Consider the following 11,417-nt stretch of genomic DNA (forward strand, 5'->3'; position numbering starts at 1 on the left):
AGATATAGTTATGGTCAGCGTCACTCTGTGACCTTGCCGTTCAAACTAACCTACTTACTTTTTCTTTGTCACAATATCTACAAATGTTCCAGCGAGTGTGTATACATGATTGATAAGTCTTACAGTAAAACTATAAGTATGGCTTATGTTTTATTAACAGTTACTGAGTCAATCTCAGTAATCTCGTCCATACACGTGTCTACTGATAACAATAACAGCATATATACCCATACAATAATCCTTTTCTATAGAATTTACTACTGAAACCACTCGTACCAATATATATGTCTCAGAAATAAAAAGACTATCAATTGAAGTTTCTATTCATCTATTTCAAATGAAGTCCCTTTTCAAGCTGAACTATGACAATTTCGTACGTGAAAAAACAATAAAGTAGATAGCACACAAGTAGTGCATTTAAAAACAATTATAAATAATTTTCAGTTGACCTAGACTTATTTTGTGTTGACTGTAAGGTTTAAAGGCCTAAATTATATCTTCTGTATTTAGGACTTGTATTGTGAAGAGCTAGGGCTGTCTTTTCAAAAGGTATTTAAATTTTTTAGCAAGTACATAAGATCCTGCTGAACGAGAACATTAATTCTAGTGAAGAAAGATTATACATATACGTACATACATTAAGAAAGTAGAAGACTGGGCTTAATATCTCTAACAGGAAAAGAATAACTGAACATCACTGAATAAAAATAAAGCATCACTGAACAAGAGGCCCATAGGCCTTAACAGTCCATCTGAAAATCACTTCAACAAATTATAACAGGAATGGAGGGAAAACAAATATTTAGTGAAAAAGAAACTGACACAACGGTGTTGGGCAGTCACTATACAAAATCTTTTCCCATTCCCAAAAGGATGTTTGCTAGAATTTTGCCAAACATTTTTTGATGTATTTATGACTACTAGCTTTTTCAAAACAAATTCTCATCTTCTTCATTGGGGCCCCATGTCTCCTGCTCCAAGTGGATCATATCTAGAGCCATCATTTATACAAAATCTATTCTCCTTCCCCAAAGAAATTCCATAGCAAATTTGGTAAAAATGCAACGAGAACTTTCTAAGTAGCTTTTTGAAGGAATTTTCCTCTATTTCCTCAATAGGGCCCCGACCCTCTTGGAAGGGAGGTCAGAGCCATCATTTATACAAAATCTGTTCACATTCCCCCAAAGATGATTTTGTCAAAATCCAATAACAAGAGGCCCAGAGGGCCTGTATCGCTCACCTGGTTTGTAATGCCTAGTAAGGTTCATTGTTTCTTTTCTGAAGGAATTTGAATATTTACCTCTAATTCCCCTATTGGGCCCCACTCTTTCTGCTCAAGAGGGTGAAAGCCAAAAATTATAGGAATTCTGTTAACCCCAAGGATGTTTCTGGGCCAAATTTGGTTTAAAATCCAAGCAGAACTCTAAGACTAGTAGCGATTTATAGGATTTACCTAAATTTCCCTATTGGGCCCCGCCCCTCCTGCCCCAGGGGGTCAGATCCAAAATTTATACAAGTTCTATTCCCCTTCCCCCAAGGATGTTTCTGGCAAAATTTGGTTTCAATCCATGCAGAACTCTAGGACAAGTAGCGATTTATAGGATTTACCTCTATTTCCCCTATTGGGCCCGCCCCTCCTGCCCCCGGGGGGTCAGAGCCAAAATTTATATAAGTTCTGTTCCTATTCCCCTAAGAATGTTTCTGGCTAAATTTGGTTACAATCCATGCAGAATTCTAGGACAAGTAGCGATTTATAGGATTTACCTCTATTTCCCCTATTGGGCCCCACCCCTCCTGTCCCCAGGGGGTCAGAGCAAAAATTTATACAAGTTCTGTTCCCCTTCCCCCTAGGATGTTCCTGGCCAAATTTGGTTTACAATCCATGCAGAACTCTAGAACAAGTAGCGATTTATAGGATTTACCTAAATTTCCACTATTGGGCCCCACCCCTCCTGTCCCCGGGGGGTCAGAGCCAAAATTTATACTAGTTCTGTTCCCCTTCCCCCAAGGATGTTTCTGGCCAAATTTGGTTACAATCCATGCAGAACACTAGGACAAGTAGTGATTTATAGGATTTACCTCAATTTCCCTTATTGGGCCCCGCCCCTCCTGTCCCCGGGGGGTCAGAGCCAAAATTTATACAAGTTCTGTTACCCTTCCCCCAAGGATGTTTCTGGCCAAATTTGGTTACAATCCATGCAGAACACTAGGACAAGTAGAGATTTATAGGATTTACCTCAGTTTCCCCTATTGGGCCCCGCCCCTCCTGTCCCTGGGGGGTCAGAGCCAAAATTTATACAAGTTCTATTCCCCTTCCCCCAAGGATGTTTCTGGCCAAATTTGGTTTCAATCCATGCAGAACTCTAGGACAAGTAGCGATTTATAGGATTTACCTCAATTTCCCCTATTGGGCCCCGCCCCTCTTGTCCCCCGGGGGGTCAGAGCCAAAATTTATACAAGTTCTGTTCCCCTCCCCCCAAGGATGTTTCTGGCCAAATTTGGTAAAAATCCATGCAGAACTCTATGACTAGTAGCGATTTAAAGGAAATGTTGACGGACAGACGGACGACGGACGACGGACGACGGACGACGGACGACGGACAACGGACGGACGACAGACGACGGACGCCGCGCCATGACATAAGCTCACCGGCCCTTCGGGCCAGGTGAGCTAAAAACTTAATGACTAGTAGCATTTTGAACAAATTTTCCTCTATTTCCCCTATTGGGCTCTGCCCCTCCTGCCCCTGTAGGGTCAGAGTAACCATTTATACAAAATCTGTTCCTCTTACCATAAAGATATCTTAGACCAAATTTTGTTAAAGTTCTTTTGAAACTTAATGACAAGTGGCATTTTGAAGGAATTTTCCTCTGTTTCCCCAATAAGACCCTGTCCCTCCTTCCCCAGGGGAATCATTTATACAAAATCTGTTCACATTACCACCACAGATGTTTCTGTCCAAATTTGGTCAAAATCCAATGAGAACTTAACGACTATAGCAGCATTTTAAAGAATTACCAAAATTTCCTATTTGGCCCTGCCCCTCAGTCACTATATTTATAACAAATCTGTTCCCCTTTACCTAAGGATGTTTCTTAATAAATTTGGTTAAAATCCATCAAGAACTTTTTGACTAGTAGCAATTTAAAGGAAAATTTTACACTCGGCGGACAGCGCACGGCACACAGACAGTGCATGATTGACGCTTTGGGTCAGATGACCTAATAAAAGTTAACTGAAGCGTCACTGAATAAAACTAAAGTTTGATAAACTATAATGATGATAACTTCTTTTGTCAATTGAATGTTATTACTCTATGGCAGACCAGGACAAAATACCATACTTATTAGCTACTATGAGTGGTTGCTTCAATACATATGCTGATCTTAATGACATTTGAAGTTAATTGTTTACTTGTAGATATCTAAGATAATGTATAGCTAGTTAACACGTTAAGTACATCTGTCTTCAGATTGACAGTTTCAAACCCACGTCAGGAAACCATCCTTTCTCCGCTAGCAAAACCTGACAACACCCTTTTATGAACCCAGCTGTTAATATGATGTAGTTAAATTCAACCAAATTGTCTAAACATATACATTGGTGTTATATACACATAAGTTTAGTTGTACCTTCATTTTTTTTCTGCAGCGTAGCCATATAGAGTACATGTGTAATTAAGACACAGAAGAATAAGACAACTTCTTGAAACAAACTAGTGACCTTAAAGAAGTGGTAATAAACAGCTCGATAATTATGACATGTTGCAAATATCGTAGACTTTCCACCACCATGAACAGAGACAAATGACCTGTGGCTTTACTTAATGCCCTCATCCCATGTATGCTGCACTGGTCCAGGATCAAGGCAACACGGTTAAATACAGTGTCCCACCCAGGATAATTAATTACTTGCTAATGATTATGTGTTCAGCCTTATAATGAGCTTCCAGAAAGAGTAACATGCGACTGAGGCTCGCTAGCTCTAGGCGATGGCGACGGAGCCATGACAGCGTTAAAGAAAATCAATTCTATAGAGCTGAGGCAAAAACAAAATATCCAGAATGACAAACAATATACATATAGGCCGATAAAATATAGCCAGAATGACAAACAATATACATATAGGCCGATAAAATATGGCCAGAATGACAAACAATGTACATATAGGCCGATAAAATATGGCCAGAATGACAAACAATATACATATAGGCCGATACAATATAGCCAGAATGACAAATATACATATAGGCCGATAAAATATAGCCAGAATGACAAACAATATACATATAGGCCGATAAAATATAGCCAGAATGACAAACAATATACATATAGGCCGATAAAATATAGCCAGAATGACAAACAATATACATATAGGCCGATAAAATATGGCCAGAATGACAAACAATGTACATATAGGCCGATAAAATATAGCCAGAATGACAAACAATATACATATAGGCCGATAAAATATAGCCAGAATGACAAACAATGTACATATAGGCCGATAAAATATAGCCAGAATGACAAACAATATACATATAGGCCGATAAAATATAGCCAGAATGACAAACATGTAACATATAGGCCGATAAAATATAGCCAGAATGACAAACAATATACATATAGGCCGATAAAATATAGCCAGAATGACAAACAATATACATATAGGCCGATAAAATATAGCCAGAATGACAAACAATGACATATAGGCCGATAAAATATAGCCAGAATGACAAACAATATACATATAGGCCGATAAAATATAGCCAGAATGACAAACAATGTACATATAGGGCCGATAAAATATAGCCAGAATGACAAAACAATATACATATAGGCCGATAAAATATAGCCAGAATGACAAACAATATGTACATATAGGCCGATAAAATATAGCCAGAATGACAAACAATGTACATATTATGCCGATAAAATATAGCCGGAATGAACAAATACATATAGGCCGATAAAATATAGCCAGAATGACAAACAATATACATATAGGCCGATAAAATATAGCCAGAATGACAAACAATGTACATATAGGCCGATAAAATATAGCCAGAATGACAAACAATATACATATAGGCCGATAAAATATAGCCAGAATGACAAACAATATACATATAGGCCGATAAAATATAGCCAGAATGACAAACAATGTACATATAGGCCGATAAAATATAGCCAGAATGACAAACAATATACATATAGGCCGATAAAATATAGCCAGAATGACAAACAATGTACATATAGGCCGATACAAAATATGGCCAGAATGACAAACAATATACATATAGGCCGATAAAATATAGCCAGAATGACAAACAATGTACATATAGGCCGATAAAATATGGCCAGAATGACAAACAATATACATATAGGCCGATAAAATATAGCCAGAATGACAAACAATATACATATAGGCCGATAAAATATAGCCAGAATGACAAACAATGTACATATAGGCCGATAAAATATAGCCAGAATGACAAACAATATACATATAGGCCGATAAAATATAGCCAGAATGACAAACAATATACATATAGGCCGATAAAATATAGCCAGAATGACAAACAATATACATATAGGCCGATAAAATATAGCCAGAATGACAAACAATATACATATAGGCCAATAAAATATGGCCAGAATGACAAACAATATACATATAGGCCGATAAAATATGGCCAGAATGACAAACAATATACATATAGGCCGATAAAATATGGCCAGAATGACAAACAATATACATATAGGCCGATAAAATATAGCCAGAATGACAAACAATATACATATAGGCCGATAAAATATAGCCAGAATGACAAACAATATACATATAGGCCGATAAAATATAGCCAGAATGACAAACAATGTACATATAGGCCGATAAAATATAGCCAGAATGACAAACAATGTACATATAGGCTGATAAAAATAGCCAGAATGACAAACAATGTACATATAGGCCGATACAATATAGCCAGAATGACAAACAATGTACATATAGGCCGATAACAATATAGCCAGAATGACAAAACAATATACATATAGGCTGATACAAAATAGCCAGAATGACAAATATACATACAATATATATATGTGTTTTAACACCAGAATTTGTGTTTACCATTTGTGTATCATGGTACTGGGATGTTATTGTAGTCCATCATAGTAGCTAGAGGAGAAATACGACAAAATAAACAACTCATTCAGCAGCAGGATTTCTTTTCTGCTGTATTCTTTTTATGTAGTCTATCAATCTTTGGTGTTCCCGAAATAATTACAGTATTGCGTATAATGGAGCATCCACATATGTTATGACTGAGAAATTAACACTAACTCTCCAAAAGATAAAATACATCATTTCATCTCTTTCTCTTCATTTCCATATAAGAAATGCCTTAGGGACAACTTACAGGGGTAGTCTTTTAACCAGATCCTGTTTTTCAATAAGTTCACATGTATGTCATATGAAAAATATATTATATTTACAAAACTACAAGAGTTTAAAAAATTCAGACATCCTCAAATTTTGCTTTCACATTTGAAACAATTCATATTTCTTTGATTTCAATAAATTTTATTAATGTATATGGCGATAAAGTCATGAACAGACAAAACCTCTACACATTCTCACCTGGATTTCTTTCCAATTGATACTTACTTAATAGAATGGATAACTACCTGGCGATCCGAGGATTCATATTTCTACTTTCACTATCTGAGATCCCCTAGTCAGTTCCAGGAACGCTCCAAGTAGACATGACACAATTGTATTATCATAAATGTTTTCAAAAACTATTCACAAATAAATCTGAGATATGACGAATAACCAATCGTCAGGATGTGTTTATAGTAAACAGTATATTGTTAAATTACCTCCTTAGGCAGACTAAAAACAACAGATGCATCGGTGCATATCAGCCACCCGCCTCATACCACAAAAGGTTTAGTCAGGGCCAGTCAGGTCTGTGATCAGACAATAATGAATGACACACAGCTTTAAAATACTGAATGAATCAATCACAAACTACCTAGGTCATGATTAATGGGGTTATATCCATACCACCACCGAAACCCCACTATGTTTGGGTATGACGTACATCCTGAATTTTAATTGGACTGAATAATAAACACAATCTAAATACCTCAACTATAATAAATGCAGACCTGTGGGATTTGATTTCATATTTTATGAAATGCTACTTTTTTATCATATTCATCTCTAGGAAATTGTTCTTTGGTTCTTTTGTTAGACAACTGTTTTAATACAGTAAGTAACTATAGCCCTATATTTATTAATGTTTCAAAGCATGTGTGTTCCTTGCTCTAGTTCCAATGTTTATTTTAATGATTACAGACTTTATTTTGGCAAATGTTTAATCAGCATTCCGTTAAATTATAACAACCCACAGCTCGCATGTACTGGAGTGTTTACACACTAAGGTCACCTTGAATTGATTTGTAAACAGTTGTCGACTCTACCCGGCAACTCAACCCGATATTGACCCCCTACTTCTGGATTGGTGACAAATCGTAACGGTAAAAGAAATAATGAGGTGTTTTTAATGCACAAGATTTAATTATATATTTCTAGGCCTATGATTACTTCTTTATTTTAAACTTTAATTGTGTACAAAAAAGGAAATGGATAAAAACTTAATTAATCAGTGAAATCCAACATATGGTAAAAAATGATTGTGGTTACACCAATCCACTTCTAGAATTTATTTCAAAACAAAAATTAAAATTTCTTATGGATCAATTAATCGTTTTAAATGTTTTAGCCCATGTTCAATCTGAAACCTTCATTCATTTCTAGATTTCATACATTGGAGTATACATAATGACAAGTGAAGCTTCTATATACATGTACACAAACATGACAGGTATCATAAGTCTAAAGCTTTTAAAACATCCGGAGAATAATTTCATAACAAGAGGCCCAGAGGGCCTGTATCGCTCACCTGGTTTGTAATGCCAAGTAATGTTCTGAATATAAGTTCATTGTTCCTTTTCTGAAGGAATTTGGATATTTACTTCTAATTCCCCTATTGGGGAATCTCCTGCCCCCGGGGGATCAGAGCCAAAATTTATACAAGTTCTGTTCCCCTTCCCACAATGATGTTTCTGGCCAAATTTGGTTACAATCCATGCAGAATTCTAGGACAAGTAGCAATTTATAGGATTTACCTCTATTACTCCTATTGGGCCCCGCCCCTCCTGCCCCCGGAGGGTCCAAGCCATAATTTTATACAAGTTCTGTTCCCTTTCCCCAATGATGTTTCTGGCCAAATTTGGTTACAATCCATGCAGAACTCTAGGACAAGTAGCGATTTATAGGATTTACCTCTATTACCCCTATTGGGCCCCGCCCCTCCTGCCCCCGGGGGATCAGAGCCAAAATTTATACAAGTTCTGTTCCCCTTTCCCACAATGATGTTTCTTGCCAAATTTGGTTACAATCCATGCAGAATTCTAGGACAAGTAGCAATAGGATTTACCTCTATTACTCCTATTGGGCCCCGCCCCTCCTGCCCCCGGAGGGTCCAGGCCAAAATTTATACAAGTTCTTTTCCCTTTCCCCAATGATATTTCTGGCCAAATTTGGTTACAATCCATGCAGAACTCTAGGACAAGTAGTACCCCTATTGCCCCCCCCTCCCCGGGGATCAGAGCCAAAATTTTTACAAGTTCTGTTCCCTTCCCACATGTGTTCTTGCCAAATTGTTACAATCCATGCTATTCTAGACCATAGGATTACTCTATTACTCTAGGGCCCCCTGCCCGAGGTCCAGGCCTAATTTAACAATCTGTTCCCTTGCCCAATGATTTTCTGGCCAATTGGTTACATCCTGCAGAACTCTAGGACAAGTAAATATGTTTTATAAAATGGCCCCTCTCCTCCTGTTCCGTTTCCCTTTCCCCAAGATCGGTTTTCTGGCTAAATTTGGTTACAATCCATTTAGTATCTTCTTATGACTAGTAGCGATTTTAAAGGGAATTGTTGACTGACGGAAGACGGACGGACGGACGGACAGTACGACGGACGACAGGACGACAGACGCAGCGCCATGACATAAGCTCACCGGCCCTTTGGGACAGGTGAGGTAAAAAAAAACATCATTTTCAACTGGCAAAATGATATTTTTAGCAGTATGTACTCTCTCCCTCATCAATTCAATCTCAGTTTGATTCTGCCAAACATCTGATAATGTTTGGATATTGCATTGCATAATGGATTTGTAATGGAACGAAAAACTCGGAACAAATTATAATCACAGACACTATACATGGAGTTATCTAAAAATTTTCTAAATTTCTGATTTAAGAGAACATCTTTTAATTTGAAAGATAATGGAAAAATATTTCTCCCATATCTGACAAGGTTATCTCGTGGTTGCTAGGGAAAAGATAACTCTGTCTTTTACAGGGATAGGGAAAAGACAGCTCACACGCGCTAGACAATGACGTGCACGTCATCATTACATGTGATGTCCAATGTCAACTATGTCATTTATTTTGACTCATTGCGAAATTCCTATGATGGCGGCGCTTTAGAAATGTATCAGAGAAATATTGACCCTCAGCAATCCTCAAGTTGACCAGCCAAATTCTTTCACTCGGGCTGAGATATCCCTGTCCATCTGACAGACCCATGTAAGATTCTATTAGTTTCATATTGCCAAATGTAAATAAAAGTATCAGAGAAACTTACCCAACTTATAAACTGTTCCTTGAAAGCTGTTTATGTGTTATTTTTTTAAACATTAACTCACCTCGTTGAATGCTATAAATTATAATCACAGACACTATACATGGAGTTATCTAAAAATTTTCTAAATTTCTGATTTAAGAGAACATCTTTTAATTTGAAAGATTGGAAAAATATTTCTCCCATATCTGACAAGGTTATCTCGTGGTTGCTAGGGAAAAGATAACTCTGTCTTTTACAGGGATAGGGAAAAGACAGCCTCACACGCGCTAGACAATGACGTGCACGTCATCATTACATGTGATGTCCAATGTCAACTATGTCATTTATTTTGACTCATTGCGAAATTCCTATGATGCTTTAGAAATGTATCAGAGAAATATTGACCCTCAGCAATCCTCAAGTTGACCAGCCAAATTATTTCACTCGGGTTGAGATATCCCTGTCCATCTGACAGACCCATGTAAGATTCTATTAGTTTCATATTGCCAAATGTAAATAAAAGTATCAGAGAAACTTACCCAACTTATAAACTGTTCCTTGAAAGCTGTTTATGTGTTATTTTTTTAAACATTAACTCACCTGTGTTGAATGCTATAAATTACAAAGGACTTACCAGTAGCTTTACACTGTTATACCACTCCTAATATCCCCAACATATTATAAGTTCCTGGTACACACAAAACATATTAGGTGTATGATGTGTTTTGTCACAATATCATGCTGTCTGATCCAGAGCCAACTGTGTAATACCTGGGTTTTCCTTCCACATGTAAATACAGTGTTTATGGTCATATCGACTTATTCTAAATAATTATTCTATTGAGAAGTCTTAGGAGGATTGACCGAAGTCGTAGGATCTGACTAATCGTAAGTCTGACTATTTTCATGTACGTAAAAATGTATGCGCAACATGATTAAAAATAAAATAACCTTCATTTAAAAGTTTCGAATTTGAATGATATTACTGTAAATTAAGTGTACTTGGCTATTAAAATACAAAATATGGCAAAATACGGAAATATTGACTTGATAACGGAATATTAATATTATTAAGTATACAAAAAACACCAGTACAAAATATGTACAGGTGTCATATCACACCTGCCTGGGTACACTAACGGAGTACAGGTGTCATATTACATCAGGTTAAAATACAGGTGTCATACCACATCTGGGTACAGTACAGGTGTCATACCACACCTGGCTACAGTAACACGGTACAGGTGTAATACCACACCAGGGTACAGTAACACAGTAGAGGTGTCATACCACACCTGGGTACAGTACAGGTGTCATACCACACCTGGCTACAGTAACACGGTACAGGTGTCATATCACACCAGGCTACAGTAACACAGTTCAGGGTGTACAGTAACACAGTACAGGTTTCATACCAAACCTGGGTACAGTACCAAAACACACGGTACAGGTGTCATACCAAACCTGGGTACAGTAACACAGTACAGGTTTCATACCACACCTGGGTACAGTAACACAGTACAGGTGTCATACCACACCTGGGTACAGTAACACAGTACAGGTTTCATACCAAACCTGGGTACAGTAACACAGTACAGGTGTCATACCACACCTGGGTACAGTAACACAGTACAGGTGTCATACCACACCTGGGTACAGTAACACAGTACAGGTGTCATACCACACCAGGGTACAGTAACACAGTACAGGT

At 37.3% G+C, this 11,417-nt stretch overlaps 1 protein-coding gene across 1 annotated transcript in view; it reads right to left on the bottom strand.

The window, feature by feature from the left end:
* Positions 1-7,056, bottom strand: part of LOC138322034 (influenza virus NS1A-binding protein homolog) — a 46,497-nt gene extending 39,441 nt beyond the window's left edge. The window contains exon 1 of the mRNA XM_069266090.1: positions 6,674-7,056. The gene's annotated coding sequence lies outside the window, so the exon portion shown is untranslated. The remainder of the gene's footprint in view (positions 1-6,673) is intronic.
* Between the last annotated feature and the right edge of the window lie 4,361 nt (positions 7,057-11,417).

This window comes from Argopecten irradians, chromosome 4, assembly GCF_041381155.1.
Source record: "Argopecten irradians isolate NY chromosome 4, Ai_NY, whole genome shotgun sequence".
NCBI classification, from domain to species: domain Eukaryota; kingdom Metazoa; phylum Mollusca; class Bivalvia; order Pectinida; family Pectinidae; genus Argopecten; species Argopecten irradians.